The following is a 15,588-nucleotide window of genomic DNA, read 5'->3' on the forward strand; positions in this document are numbered from 1 at the left end:
CATCCTAAGTGACTGGCCTGACCATTCCACCCAGGGATGATGGCTCACAGCTCCCCTACCCCTGCTCTGGGTATCAGCAACTTCACGCATGCGCCACCTGGTTCAAGGTGAGGGATTTCCCTGTATTTGGGGCAGAACAGACATCACCGCCTCCTGAGGCTGGCAGTGCAGTTTGGACACGTGGCCTGAGCTGCTGAGAGGTGTTTGTCCTGGATTCCAATATGTTTAAGTCCTCGGGGTCCCAGGGGTTCCTGCTGTGACATGGAAGCATCTTTGCCGGATCTTCAGAAGGCCCAGGGCAGGGAGGAGAAAGCCCAAGGTGAGAGCATCACCTCACCGGAGCCCCGTTTCTGCATGCATCACTTTCCTTGGCTGACACAGTCTTCCTGCTGTAGGAAAGGCACAGCTCAGGTTTGGAGTATGAAGTCAGAGGACACTAATTAGCCACACTTCCCCACCCCCAACATCAAAATGCGAATCCTGGTACCATACGAGGATGGTGATTTGTGTGACTTATTACCATCGCTCCAATCACTTGGGCTCGTCTTTTCATCTCAGAATTTCAAAGAAGAATGCTTTATAAGGAGATGGCTATTCATTTGTACAATGAGAGGCATCCTTTGAAAACGGGGCTTTCAGACTCTTGATAGAAAAATCTCTGATTTCCACTTGGCATGATTAACAGGCTGAGGAGTTCCCCGAGAGCAGATGTGTCTGTCAAGTGGGGTGCAGGCACTGATGTCAGGGGCAAAAGGTACCCCCCCACACAACATGACAGAAAGCAGTTCCTTGAGAGTCTAAGCTTCTGAGACCCTTTGCAGCCAACTCTGTCCTTCTCAAGCCCACCTTCTTCCCAGGAGCCAAAGCATCATTCAAAGACCACAGGCAAACCCGAACAGTATTGTTATAAGGAAGCACAGTGAAGATGTAGGTGCTGGCCAGACTGCTGCTGCTGCTGTGCCCCATACAAAGAGGTTAAGTAATAGTTTCTACCCTTGAGGGCTCTAAGTATTGTATGAGTCATCATAGATTCAACCCTTGGAAGTGTTTGGTACAGAGTAAATACTCAATAAATACTCAGTAACTATGGGGAAGCAGATGATGGCCCTGGTGAAGTCACTTCCTGGCTTACAATTCAACAATGGATTTCAACTTCTCCCATACAATGCGGAACAGCAGCATCCGGCTCATCCAGGTTTAAGAAAGCCTACTCCAGCCTCGGCTGGGGCGACCTGCACTGCCCACCTTCACACTACCCACCCATTCACCCTTCTCATTCACTACCCACACAATACACAGCTGCTTAGCACCCGATCTGAGCCAGGCAGTGAGGGCGGGGCTTCCCAGGGCAGTATTTGGGCATTTCTTTCCTGTAGGTACTGGACTTTCCTGTAGGTTCTTTCCCTGTAGGTACGTTCCTTGGTACTCAGCCCCACACCACCTGTCCCAGGCCCGCACTGTCCACATCCTGCTCTCTGCACCGTCTTACTGGCCCTTTGGCTTGTGCATCAGCCAGTGGACCCTCTTGGAAAGTGCCTCCTCCTCGCTCCTCTGTTTCTTGGCCAGCTTGTCCTGGCTGTTTAGGACTCAGTACAGTCTCACCTCCTCCGGGAAGTCTTCCCAGCCTCCCTGTCGGGTTAGGCGCCCCTCCTCTGTGGGTCCACAGCCCGCCGTGCGTCCTCTTTGTTACCACAATCCACTGCCAGCCGCCTCCTCCCCATCCTCGTCCTTTCTTCTTGTCATCCTCATCTTCACCCTCATCATATTCTGTTCCTCCTGCTGGACTATCGTTTCCTCCAGGGAAGAACCGGAACCGACCTTCTTAGTAACTGGTCCTTGCAAACGCCCAGATACTGCCCTGGGAAGCCCCACCCTCACTGCCTGGCTCAGATCGGGTGCTGAGCAGCTGTGTGTTGTATGGGTGGTGAATGAGCAGGGTGAATGGATGGGTAGTGTGAAGGTGGGCAGTGCAGGTCACCCCAGCCGAGGCTGGAGTAGGCTTTCTTAAACCCGCTCTGGCCTGCAGGAAGGTCCCTGGGGTCACCTGGAACACTCCCTCCCCTATGTCACATAAAACACTCTGGCAAATTAAGGATGGAAGGCCCCATTGAGGAGACGACTCCTTTCATTGCCATTAAACATCGTAAGTGATGGATTCCTCCTAGAAGCAAATGACACACAAGAATCTGGCTGGATGCCGGGCTCTTGCTGCACTCTGGGATTACCTGGCAGAGAACAAGAGGTTAGTTTAGCCAAGAAGAGACGTTGGATGAGGGCTGCTTGCAGACACAGTCCCCAGGTGGTTCCTCCTTTCTGCTATCCATGCCTGTAGAGACAGGCCAAGTTCTCATAAATTATCTTTACATGCCCAAGGAAGATTATGCTATTTTGGGCTCTGGAGACTTTTAAAAACAAATGAAAAGCAAAACACAATAGCTCAGGACGTCTGACTCACTCAGAAGGGAAGCAGGCCCACCTTCTAGGAGAGGAGAGAAGGGGATCCTGGTGGGAGGACCACGGAGAAGGAGGTGGAGACAGCTGTTTATCTCCGATTAACACGAGCCCACCTACTGCCATCCACGCTTCTCGTCGGCCTCTCCGGTGACCTGAGAGCAGTGAGGCTGTACCTTCTGGAACCTGAGAGGAGGCTGATGGGATGGGAGGGCTTGGCATCCCCAAACCCTCTCATACAGACCAAACATTGTTGAATTGGAGTCTCTCTCTGCTCTCTTCCTGGTACAAGGCTGTAAGAGGGAACCGGGCATCCCCAAACCTGAGCTCTTCCTGGGGTTCAGTTACTCAGTCTGGTCATGGTATTATTTGTGGCTCACAGATCTACTGCTTGAATAGCATCTTAGGGTGGGGCACAGCCAGAGAGAGGGGGTACCTCTATGTTCCATATCGTGCAGCCAAGGATGGGAGCACCAGCCTCTGAGGTGGGTTGTGACCTCCTGTAGCCCCCCTCCCCTGGACCACTTGCCCACACTTCTCAGAAGCAGGGTTGTCGTGTCCAGGCTCCGGTACACAACCCACCAGTCCCATGGCAGGCCTCCCAGGCAAAGCTCTGCAGCTCACAGCACAGGGACCACCCCCACCCTCTCCGGGTCCCACACCCACTGTGTCTCGGAACTTGCTGGGTGACAAGCAGGAAGCAAGCGCCCCCATTGCCTCTCACACTGTATTCTCTCCTTTACTTCATGCATCTGCGCAGACCCCCGCCCTGTGCCAGCTCATAACAGGACCTGGGTGTGCAGCGATGAGCAAGCTGCTGCCCTCAGGAGATGTGCAGGCTGGTGTGGGGTGTGAGGCAGTTAGTGAGGGCAGATAATTAGTGAATAGACGCTGTATATATATGCATGTATGCATGAGTGCTCAGTCGTATCTGACTCTGCAACTCCATGGACTGTAGCCCACCAGGCTTCTCTGTCCATGGAATTTTCCAGGTGAGAATACTGGAGTAGACTGTCACTTCCTCCTTCAGGGGATCTTTCTGACCCAGGGATCAAACCCCCTCCCACCTCCGCCCCATCTCCTGTGTCTCCTGCATTGGCATGTGGGTTCTTCACCACTGTGCCACCTAGGAAGCCCATGTAGATATAAATAATGTATCGATAATCTCTCCCATAAGAGGCTGATCATCTCCAGCGCCTGTGAGTATGTGACCTTCATGGATGGGAGTAAATGAAGGATCCTGAGATGGAGATTGTCCTGTATTATCTGGAGAACCCAGCATCATCACAGGGTCCTCGTAAAAGAAAGGCAGGGGGTCAGAGTCAGAGACTGCAAGATGCTGCCCTACTGGCTTTGATGATGGAGGGAGGGGCCACAAACCAAGGAATGCTGGCACCTCTAGAAACTAGAAAAGGCATAACGGGATTCTCTCTTAGAGCCGCCAGGAGGCAGGAAGTCCTGCTGACCCTTTGCTTATAGGACCTATGAAATCTAGAACTACAAGAGAATAGATTTTTACCTATTTAATAAGATAATAAGTGTTTTAAGTCTCCAAGTTTATGAACTTTTGCTAGAGCATCAGTAGAAACTAATATCCCTCTGCCCTCCACACCCAAGTCTATGAATGAAATAAAAGTAATGGGCCCAAAGGCTTCCCTGGTGGCTCAGTGGTAAACAATCCACCTGCAATGCAGCAGAGCCGGGTTCTGTCCCTGGTCCATGAAGATCCCCTGGAGACGAGAATGGCAACCCACTCCAGTATTCTTGCCTGGAGAATTCCACAGACAGAGGAGCCTGGCAGGCTACAGTCCATGGAGTCGCAAAGAGTGGAACACGACTTAGGGACAAACAACAACAGTAATGATGGGCCTGAGAGCAACTGGAAGAGGAGGGGTGGGCTCACGGCTTCCTTGGCAGGGCGGTCAGGGAGACCTCACTGTGCAAGTGACCCCAGACCGAAGACTGAGTTGGGGAGGAGGGGCCAGCCCAGTGTAGCTAAGGTCAGAGGGTCTCCTGACCATGGAGGCAGCAAGAGCTAGGGCAGGTGGGTGAACGGGGGCACAGCTAGAAAACATTGCTGGGATGCCAGTCTCCATGCCCTGGCTTGGTTTAGGGTATGTTCATCCTTCTTGTTTGGCAGCAGACAGCCCCACAACCCCTGCCCACAGCCGCACCACTTGACTTCAAGGCTCTTTATCTGATAGTCTTAAATTTCTCCTTGCCTTGGGGTCCTTCAGAGGGAGCTGTAGGGGTGTGGCTTGGCCTTGGGTGGGGTGAGTCCAGTGAAGTCCTCTGCATGGTGAAAAATTTGGCCTTGCCTGAAGAGTGGTCTGGGGGTGACAGAGGATGAGATGGTATCACCGACTCAATGGATATGAGTATGAGCAACCTCTGGGAGATGGAGACAGACAGGCAAGCCTGGCATGCTGCATCTATGGGGTCGCAAAGAGTTGGACATGACTTAGCAACTGAATGGCAAAAAACAGTGGTCTGATATTTGCCTTTGGCTTCTGGAAGGTGACCTGTCATCCTGACAGGAGGGCCAACATTGAGGATGGGGCTGGCCATGCTGGAAAGACCACCCATATGGCTTGGTAGAGGTGCTCTGGGTCCTGCCATCTCAGCCAACCTGGTGACTGAGATGGACCTGGTGGGCACTCAATGGGTCGGTCACTAATCAAACCATCGTCAATCAGTCAATCATGCCTACCATGGAGCCCTGAGAAAGCGCTGGGCACAGGGCTCAGGAGCGCTTGCCTGGTGGGTAATACCCAGCATGTGTTGTCACTCCCTCATGCTAGAGGAGGGGGTGTCCTGACCCCATGCGGAGAGGACAATGAAAGCTCTGTATTTGGAGCCCACTCAGACTCTACCCTCCCATGCCTCTGCCCCTGGTTGGTTCTGACCCATAAGAAACTGTAACCATGAGTTACAGCTTTAGTGGGTTCTGTGAGTCTTTCTAGCAAATTATCAAACCTAAAGGTGATTTGAGGATTCCACCCCACCCCCCAGTTGGTGTTGGTGTCAGAAGTGAATGTGGTCTTGGCTGAATGACCCCAGAGTCCTCTGACCTTGGCAGTCTGGCTAATTGTCAGTCCCCCTATAAAACACTGCAAGATACACCCCTCGGGGAAGGATGCTCAGCATTTACCCCAGGCGCCAAGCCTTGGCTCCTGGCCGAGAGCTGGTGTCCCTAGGAGCCCCAGCACCCCCTACTCCAAGGAGGACTCCAGCAGCTGCTTCCACATCCCAAGTCCTCTGTCACTCATGACTATGGCTCATGGCTTCATTTTCTAAGAAACGTACATCAGAAAAACACAGCTCCAGTGGTTGACCACTTCGAAAATGCAAATCAGTGCAATTTCAATCAATACATGCAGCACTGAGCATTAAAAATGCAAATTTCCTGCTGTGCAGAGAGCAAGGAAGAGCAGTGCCTTGTTTAGAAAGAAGACTCGGATGGCAGGAGGATCTTTCTGGATCCCCGTGGAAACTCGGATCTTAATTGGGACAGAGGAAGAAGCAGAGCTGGGGGCATTAGTGGCTGTGGCTGCACCACCTGGGTCCTCAGGTTATAGAAATGGGCTGATGGCCAAAGCCTGGGCCCCTTTAAATGAAAGAGGAAGGGCCCATTCCCTTCATCCACTGCCTTCTGCATCCTTTCCCTGCTTTTCCTCCTCAGGAGAAATTGGTGGTTGGAGAACCTCTGACTCCCAGGTAGAAGCGCATGTGGGAGGAGACCTGATGAAAGCCCTAGGAGGCCACTCCCTGAGGTGTACCTGGCCCAGGTGAGGGGAGCACCTGACTCAGCTCAGGGAAGGCCTTGGGGTCCAACCCAGCCTGCATCCCTGGTGGATCTGAGGGAAGATTCACCTCCATTCTCTCTGGGGGTTAACTCCCCAAGCTCCCGATCAATCGCACCAAATTCCTTCCTCCAGGAGGCCCCCAGGGCCCCAGCACTGTCACCCTCTTCCCAGTGCCCTCCCTGCACTGCAAGCCCTTGACCACTCCCGCAGCTGCCACCCGTCCACCTGTTGATGTTGGTCCTTCCTATCTGCGTCTAAGCCCCTTGAGGGCAGCACCACCAGGTTTTTGCTCTGTTTTACATAAAATGTGTTGAAATGAATGAATGATGCCCATCTCCTAGTCTGTCTGGAGACATGGAATAGTGGGTTCCAGATCCCAAATGCAAGTGGTCCGGTGCAGCCTTTCACCCAGGCCAAAGTCCCAGCCCAACACACCTCTGGTGGCCACCTGCCCACTCCTTGAACTCATGCGTGGAAATGCACAGCCTCTGTGGTGCTTCAGGATCATCACCTGCTCAGCATCTAAAACGCCTGTCAGTTATTTCACAATTGCTGTGAGTCAGAGGCTGGGTCCTTGGTGTGGTTTCGCAAGGCTTCCATCACAGTACTGATGGGGGCAGGGGTCTCATCTGAGCTCCCATAGTTGGCAGAATTCAGTTCTTTGCCACTGTAGAATTCATGGCACTTCCTTCCTCAAAGCCAGCAGGAGACAGAGCCTGTGACTTGGGAAGGGCCCCAGTCCCTCTTGTAAGAACCTTCCCCTAGTTGGGTCAGTCTCACCCTGGACAGGGCTTCCCTGCTAGCTCAGCTTGTAGAGAATCAGCCTGTAAGGCAGGAGACCACAGTTCGATTCCTGGGTTGGGAAGATCTGCTGGAGAAGGGATAGGCTACCCACCCCAGCATTGTTGGGCTTCCCTGGTGGCTCAGCTGGTAAGGAATACACCTGCAATGTGGGAGACCTGGGTTCGATCTCTGGGTTGGGAAGATCCCCTGTAGAAGGGAAAGGCTACCCATCACAGTATTCTGGCCTGGAGCATTCCATGGACTTGAGCTCAAGATCAGTCGACTAGGGACATTAATGACATCTACAGAAGCCCAACGGTCCATGGGCGAGAAGCAAGTTACCATTCTGACCAGGCTCCAGGGTGAATGAACCACAATCATTCAGCCACTTTGGAATTCTGCCTGCAGGTCTCATAAGGCGGCCAGCAGCCATTCCATTATCTGCTGGGATACCTGGAGTTTCCCGTCCCATGCTAGGACCTTACATCATGGTTGGCAACTCTGGAGATTGTGGCCTGACACCTACTCTGCCCTCTTCTCTCCTGGATCCAGGACACTCTCTAGACACAGTTCAGCTCAATATCCAATACCACCCACAGGGCACCAGCGAGCCTGCCCAGGCCTCCATCCCAGATGCCTTTACAGCCTCTCCCAGCAGCCCAGGGCCTCCATCCCCACACGCTAAAGCAAAGTCCTCCCACACCTGATTCCCAATCCCCGCACCCCCCACCCCCATCCCCGCACCAGGGCATGTCTTCCTTGACTCAGAGCCTTCTCTCAAGCCTGTATCTTTGTGGTGTTGTTCCTGTCCATTCCCCAGCCCCATGGCTTTAACTAATGGACTTCTTCCACCATTGGCCTGAGCCTGCCCTCATGTGGTCACCTTGCTTGGCTATGTGGTGGTCTACCGGGTGTTTGGGACACTGGAAGGACAACCAAGACCTACTCACCACCAGGCTAAGCAGGCTTGCCCTAGGCTTTGCCCCCTGCCTTCTGGAATCATCCTGTCTCCGCAGGTAGACACTGTCTAGGGAGGAGGAAACTGAGGCTCAGGGAAGCTGAGGCCTGCCTGGGTCAATGGCTGCAGGATAACACAGGATGCTGGTGAAACATGAACTTCAGATAAACAACAGTAACTTTTTATGAATATACTGCAAATGTGGCACAGGTTGTCAACACCAGCGTGTGCATACATGTGGTTTATCTGCAATTCACATTCAGCTTAGCATCCTGCATGGTAACAGCTGGTAACAGATGAGGGAGCAGAAGGAGAGTTGGGACCTGCCCCCAGAGACTGAGGTCCCCTCGGCCTGAGGACAGGACTTGTCGGCATATGCCACCTGCCTTCCTCTCCCTACACATGGGGGCCTGCAGCCACAGCCCTGGGCGGCCTGGAGGCAAAGCCACGCACCAATGGAGAGTCGATGAAACAGCAGGTCCCTGCCACTGAGGGTTATGGGATGACTCCCAGCAAGTGTTGTCCTGGGGACCACCTGCTGCAGATCGAACGTTGTTGTTGTTGCCATCTCCGACTCTTTGAGACCCTATGGACTGTGGCCTGCCAGGCTCCTCTGTCCATGAGGATTCTCCAGGCAGGAATACTGAAGTGGGTTGCCATGCCCTCCTCCAGGGGATCTTCCTGACGCAGGGATCAAAGCCAAGTCTCTTATGTCTCAGGCGGGTTCTTTACCACTAGTGCCGCCTGGGAAGCATAATAAGTAAATAAATACATTTTAAAAAGAAAAAGAAATTTAATCCTATCTCCCAATGGGCTGCTATCAGGAGGCAGGGCCAAGGGAGGTCCTGAGTGTGAAACCCTCCCGATGGATTGGTGCCTTTAAGAAAGACATGAGAGATGCAGGTGAAGATGGTGAGATGAGGCAGGTCTGCGAGAGAGGAAGCAGATCGTCACCAGACAGCATGTCTGCAGGGGCCTTGACCTTGGAGGTACAGCCTCCAGAACCCTGCGTACCATGTGTCCGCCTCTTAAGCCCCTGCTGCTGCTGCTAAGTCGCTTCAGTCGTGTCCGACTCTGTGCGACCCCAGAGACAGCAGCCCACCAGGCTCCCCCGTCCCTGGGATTCTCCAGGCAAGAACACTGGAGTGGGTTGCTGTTTCCTTCTCCAATGCATAAAAGTGAAAAGTCAAAGTGAAGACGCTCAGTCGTGTCCGACTCTTAGTGACCCCATGGACTAGTCTGCTGTATTTGCTATGGCAGCCGCAGCAGACAGATCCGCCTCCTCCCTCCTCTCCCCCCTCTTCCTTCCTCCTCCCTCCTCCCTCCTCCCTGCAGAGGCCACCCTCTCCTTCCTCTCTTTCTCTTCCCTCCTCCCCCCTCCCTCTTCCTTTCCTCCTCCCTCCCTGAAGCCTCGCCCCCGTGGCCTGCTTCTCTGCCTGAGCTATTTATCAATGCAGGGCAGGCTTGTTCCATTAAACCCTCAAATGGAACTTATGGATGTAATCGTTTTCTGTGATCTGTCTCTGCTGAAAGTGGGGCAACTTGCACTCCCCGGCATGTCACTGCCCGTCTTGAAATGTTGTCTTGAAATGATTAAGCCTATGAAGTTTTATTTCCTCCAGCAGCTGACAATTCTGCAAAATGGAGAGATTTTAATTTCAAGTGGCACAATAAAAACCTTGTTGCTTCGAAACCCAGTGAGTAGGTCTGGGGGACCCAGGGCCTGAACTTCTCGGTAGAGGGGAGGCCTCAGCTTCCACATGGGGGTGCAGAGCCAGCCCACCTGGACCTGTTTCTGTTCTGCTGAGAGGCCCTGTTGTGTGGCCTGGGGCCAGTGTCCCTATTTTCTACCCACCCCCTCAGCTCCTCACTCTGGAACATCTCAGAATCCATGCTAACTGCTTGGAGACACAGAGCTGATCGTGGGAGTGTTTTCACTGTCCACGTGGCAGGAGAAAGGGGTGGCCTTTACACGTGCAGCCGGTCCAGCCTTCCCAGCCAACCTATCCCCCAGCACAGCTGTGAAGGCGCAGACTCCTTTGTGGAATTGACTGCTCCTATCCCCACAAAGGAAGGGCCCTCCCAGCTGTGACCCACAGCCCCTGCAAACCTGCAGAGGACAGCCAGGTGGCTGCACATGGGCCGTGGCGGCCTGCACCCGGGCGGGGCTGCTGCTCCTCCACGAGCTGGCCCAGTCACCTCTCCTTGCGGTCCACCCCCCAGAGTCACCCCCTGCAAACCCCCTTGGACTGCTGCACCCCATGCCTGTCCTCCCCTCCTCCTGGGGGACTGCCTCCTTCTCCTTGCTGGCGAATTGGCTGGAAAAGGAAGAAAAAGGACATGCTTTGTTTTACTGTCTTTGCTAATTTCCACGGTGTCAATACTCCCAAGGGAGCCAGTTCAAGCTACAAACCACAGAGAAACCTGCTCACAAAACTCCTGAATATCTGACCAGCTCTCAGGACCCCTCTGCACAAGCACAGTGAGTTGAGTGGGAGCTGAACCGCTGTGTTTGCTCCATCTCTTCCTCCGGAGGGCGGGACCCTCGTCTCCTTCATCCTCCTCCGCACTGGCATAGCCAGTGCCGGCTTCTCCCACTTCCTTGGTGACCTCCCCAGACCCTGCTCCAGCTTGGCCAGGCTTGCATCCCACCCTGACCAGTCACATCTTGGCCAGATCAAGGCCTCCAGCCCTGTGCAGACTCCAGGGCATCCTCTGCAGCTCACTTGATAATTCTCTCTCGTGCTTCCTCCACATGGGTGGCCACAGCTCACGCCTCTGTCGTCTCTACATGCACACCAGGTAGCTCGGTGTCCAGACATAAGGGGGGAAGTGTAAACTCTGGTGGAATGAAAGGACTCCAAACTCGGCTCTGGGGCAGCAGGAGCCCATGGAGGAAGACTCCAAAGCCCGGTCACCTTGTCCTCACCTCATCCCCTGGGTCAGGTCCAGCCTTACGTTTCTGCCCCAGACCTGCTTGGACAGACCCTGAAAACACTGACTGTGTTCAGCTCTGTTGGGCACATATTAGGTGCTCCATAAAAGCGAAACCCGTGGTGAGGGAGGGGCAGGCTCCCACGGAGCGCTCAGCATCTCAGTTCACTGCCGGATCTGGGAACCGGGAGGGAGGGAGGGCCGGGCTCCTCTGCAGCTGTCACTCTTCTTGTCACACAAGCGCCTGGAATTAAAGCTTCACCATTAATTGCAATGGATCCGTCTGGAAAGTCTTCCTGTTTGTAATTTGGACAAATTGCCCTGTATCCTCTCTCAACGCACGTCGCGTGCAAAGCAGCTCCGGGAGGATTGATTTCCTTTCTGTCGTAGGAGAGACTAACCCGCGTGGGAGGTGCCCTGGGGAATGCCAGCCGCAACCTCCTCCCAGGGTTGCTCCAGTGGAGAAGTTCCAAACACAGCCCATCTCCAGACAGGGGTTTCTGTGCGCTGAGAACAGTCTCTCTTGCTTGGGCAGGTGGAGCCTGGAGGAAGCCACATCTGGAGGCGACTTCCCCACCTTCCCTGGTCATGCTGGTGAGTTGGGGGGCACAGGGTGAGACCAGTGAGCGGAGAAGTGGACCACGTGCAGAGGCAGCAGCTGCCGCAGGCTTGGGGTGACCTTTGAGTGAGCTAACGAGGTACAGCAGGTAGGATTAGAAGCTCACCTGGACACAGATGCAGGAGCCAGAGACACCTGAGCTCAGACCTCCACCCCGAGCCAAGCAGCTGTGTGACTCTGCCTGAGACAAAGGAAGACTCTGAGTTTTCATTTGCACGTCTGCAAAAACTAGCAGGATGGGAGATGTTACCTGCCCAAAGGCGGCGATGTTTGTACAGCTTCCCTCCCTAGGAGGAGCCATGTGCCGCAGCCCTGTGTGTCCTGATGAGAGGATCCAGCCAGCTGCACCCCAGCCATGTGGAGGAGATGTAACTGGAGCAGGGCTTGTGGAACCTCCACAGGCCGTGAGTGCACGCCACTCCATTCACAGGACCTCATCCCCGCACAACGAGCCAGGTTTCCCCACCTCTCTTTCTGGAGTCAAGCCACGTGTCAGCCAGCAGAGCAGAGAGATGGACCTCAAGTCCAGGCCCAGCTCATCAAACCTCCCAAATGAGCCCTACCATGGACTTTCCCATTTAGGGCTTTGGGATGGAGAAGGCCCCAGAAGAGCTGGTGTTCCCGCTGTTGGAAATTCTAATGTGTAAGGTCTGGCCAGAGTTCTGGGGTGTGTGTTAAGGAGAAACAGAGAGTACTAAAGACTGTCTGTCATCGCAGGAGGGGCTGATAGTAGGCATAGGGTCAACTCAACCATCTGGAGGGGCTGGAGGGGAGAGGCTTTCAGCTGCTGCTGCTCAAGGAAGATGGACACCCCCAGATAGGGGTGGTCAGCTGTCCCTCAGGAGGGAGACTTTCTTCAGCCATTCTGGCAGCTATAACAGAGTTGGGGGGTTACAAACAACAGATATTTATTGCTCAGTTTTGGAGGCTGAATGTCTGAGACTGAGGCACCTGGAATCTGGTGAGACCAGCTTCCTGGTTCATAGATGGCCGTCTCCATGCTCTCCCTCCATGTGGCAGAAAGGGCAAAGAAGTAGTCCCTTTTATAAGATCACAAATTCCATTCATGGGGCTCCGCCCTCATGGCCTCATCAACCCCAAAGGCCTCATCTCTTAATATCATCATACTAGGGGTTAGGATTTCAACATATGGATTTGGGGGGGACAAGCATTGAGCCCATAAGGGTGACCTTTGGCCCAGTCTACATGTGTTGCAAGACACCCCATCAGTTTGGCATTTATGCCAGATTTTTCATTTTCAAACAGAGTATTATGACGAACGTTCATGTTGAAATAAGCCATGTGGTCCAGCAGATGCCAGCTTTTGGCCCCAGGCTTCCACGATGCTCTTGTCTCCTCGTGCATGAGAAGCAGGCAGTGAGCAGTTTTAATTTAACATGGGATTCAAGCTGAAAGACCACTGATGATGATGGACCAGCCTTGCTTTCAACCCTTTCCAGACCCAGGACGTTTCTCCTGCCTCTGAGTGGTGACCACCATGGGGTACCTCTCGGGCATGAGTGGCAGGAAGTACGTCCTCCATCTGGCCTCCCTCAGGTGAAGAGAAGAATATCCTGAGTTACTGCCTTCCCTTGGCGGACCTGGTGGACAGCCAGCTGTGCCGTGGCTAGGACCACCACCTGGAAGACCTCGAAGCCCCCAGCTGGTAGCTGATGTGGCCAGTGGGGCCAGAGGGACCCTCCAAGCAGAAGTGTGTGAAGCCCGGTGAAGATCAGAGATTAGCGGTCCTGCTCAGAGGGGCTTTCTAGGTGGCTCTAGAAATAAAGAACCCACCTACCTGCCAGGGCAGGAGACATAACAGACTGGGCTTTGATCCCTGGGTCAGGAAAATCCCCTGGAGGAGGGCATGGCAACCCACCCCAATCTTGTCTGGAGAATTCCATGGACAGAAGAGCCTGGCAGGCTACAGTCCATGGGGTTGCAAAGAGTTTGATATGGCTGAAGGGACTTAGCATGCACTCACAGTCCTGCTCAGAACAGATAAACAGGAGCAGCCACAGACTCGGCTACAAATGAGACTTTCTTTATCATCAGAGCAAATATATCACCAAGTATTTATTATTTGCTAATGCTTTTAAAATTTTGTTAATGAACTCTTTGGGCAGCAATGAGCTAAAATAATGAAAGTACACATTTAATGAAAAAGCAAGGACTGAGCTTCTGTCTGTCATTAAAGTTGCGATGAAGCTGCAGCTGGTGCAGAGAGCCCTTCCACATGGCCCCTCTGCCTGTGGGCCACAGGCAGGATGCTGACTGTAAGGCAGCCCCTACATCCTACCTTAATGGTCATTTAAGAAGAATTTGCTCAAAGATGGGTACTTACCATGAGTGGCTGTAGAAGGCTTCTTGCATGTGTGCCCATAAGGCCAGATTTTTCATTTAGATCAAATGCTGATTTGATTGTTTTTTTAAATTTAGATCAAATGCTGTTCTTCCTATGATTGAAAAATATTGCTGCCATATCAGTAAGCAAAGGATGTAGCAACCATCAAGTCACCACATTATAGCCACCCTGACTGTGAGCCCGGAGTGAACTCAGGATGGAGGCAGCAGCAACCCCGCTCCCCATCCACATCTGGCAGTCAGCTGCTACAGCCACACCCTCCCGATGGTGCACCCTGAGGGGACTAAAATGAGAAAGCACAGGCTCCTGGCCCCAGATAGCTAAGGTGCACATCAAAGGAATGATTTCAGTGAGCCCAGACTCTTGCATCTTCCCATACATAGAAAAGCTCTAAATGCATTAACTTGAGATCTCTGATCTGCTTTAATTAACAGTAATCTTTTGATGTTCTTATTACCTAGTCTTTTGTTGCAAAAAACCCTGTATATCCGGCTCCCCTCCCCTTGCCCCTTCAGCACAATTTTCTCAGTGTTATCTGAGATGCTGTGTCCCAGGCTTGAAGTCCTCAGAAAGTCCACCAAATAAAACATAACTAACTTTTAGGTTGAGCGTTAGGTTTTCCATCAACATTCCCAAACTCAGGCTGCTCAGTTCAGATTTTAAGTTTCCTTGGGCATGGAGGAAGGATGAAGCAGTTAGCCATCAATATATCAGGGCCCCTGATACATTGGGAAGAAGGCTTTGGGAACTGGAAAGGAAGCCATTTTGACATCATGACATCAGATTATTTCTGGTACAATATCTGTGAATTCCAAAAGGGCTCAGTATTTCCTGATTCATTTGCTAAACTAAAAATACAGTTTTAGGGGCTTCCCTGGTAGCTCAGTGGTAAAGAATCTGCCTGCCAATGCAGGAGACATGGGTTCAATCCCTGATACGGGAAGATCTCACATGCCACAGACTAGCTGAGCCTGTGCACCACAACTGCTGAGCCTGTGCTCTAGAGCTTGGAAGCCACGATTTCTGAGCCCACGTGCTCTAGAACCCGTGCTCTGCAACAGCAGATGCCACCTCAATGAGAAGCTAGAGACCACAACTAGAGAGCAGCCCCTGCTCTCTGCAACTAGAGAAAAGCCCGCGAAGCCACAAAGACCCAGCACAACCAAAAATAAATAAAATTTATATTAAAAAAGTTACAGCTTTAGGGGTTTCATTCTGTTGGAAGCAAAACACCTGAGACCACGCTGAGTGCTATTGCAGAATCGGATGAAAATTCCACACTGAGGGTAAAACTGATTGATTATATTATGTTGTGAATAAAACAAGGCTGCCTGCCTTATCAGAAAACAAAGGACATTGCAACCATCCAGGCACTACAGCCCCGTCCTCCCAGCCCCCAGGTCACTACAGTGAGTCCTGAGGGAACTCAGGATGGGGAAGAAGAGCATTCTGGCCCCAGAAAGCTAAGGTGCAAATCAAAAAGATGGTTTCAATGAGCTCAGACTCTTGCATCTTCCCAGTTACAGAAAAGTGCTAAATTCCTAGACTTGAGATGGTTCTAACATCTTTTGGTGTCCTTACTCCCTGGTTTTTGCTGCAAAAACCCCTGTATATCCTGGCTCCTCCCTTGCCTCTTAGGAACAGTCCCCCTGAGCTGAGAGACTGCATCCCG

The sequence above is a fragment of the Bos javanicus genome, chromosome 16, assembly GCF_032452875.1.
Source record: "Bos javanicus breed banteng chromosome 16, ARS-OSU_banteng_1.0, whole genome shotgun sequence".
Taxonomy (NCBI): domain Eukaryota; kingdom Metazoa; phylum Chordata; class Mammalia; order Artiodactyla; family Bovidae; genus Bos; species Bos javanicus.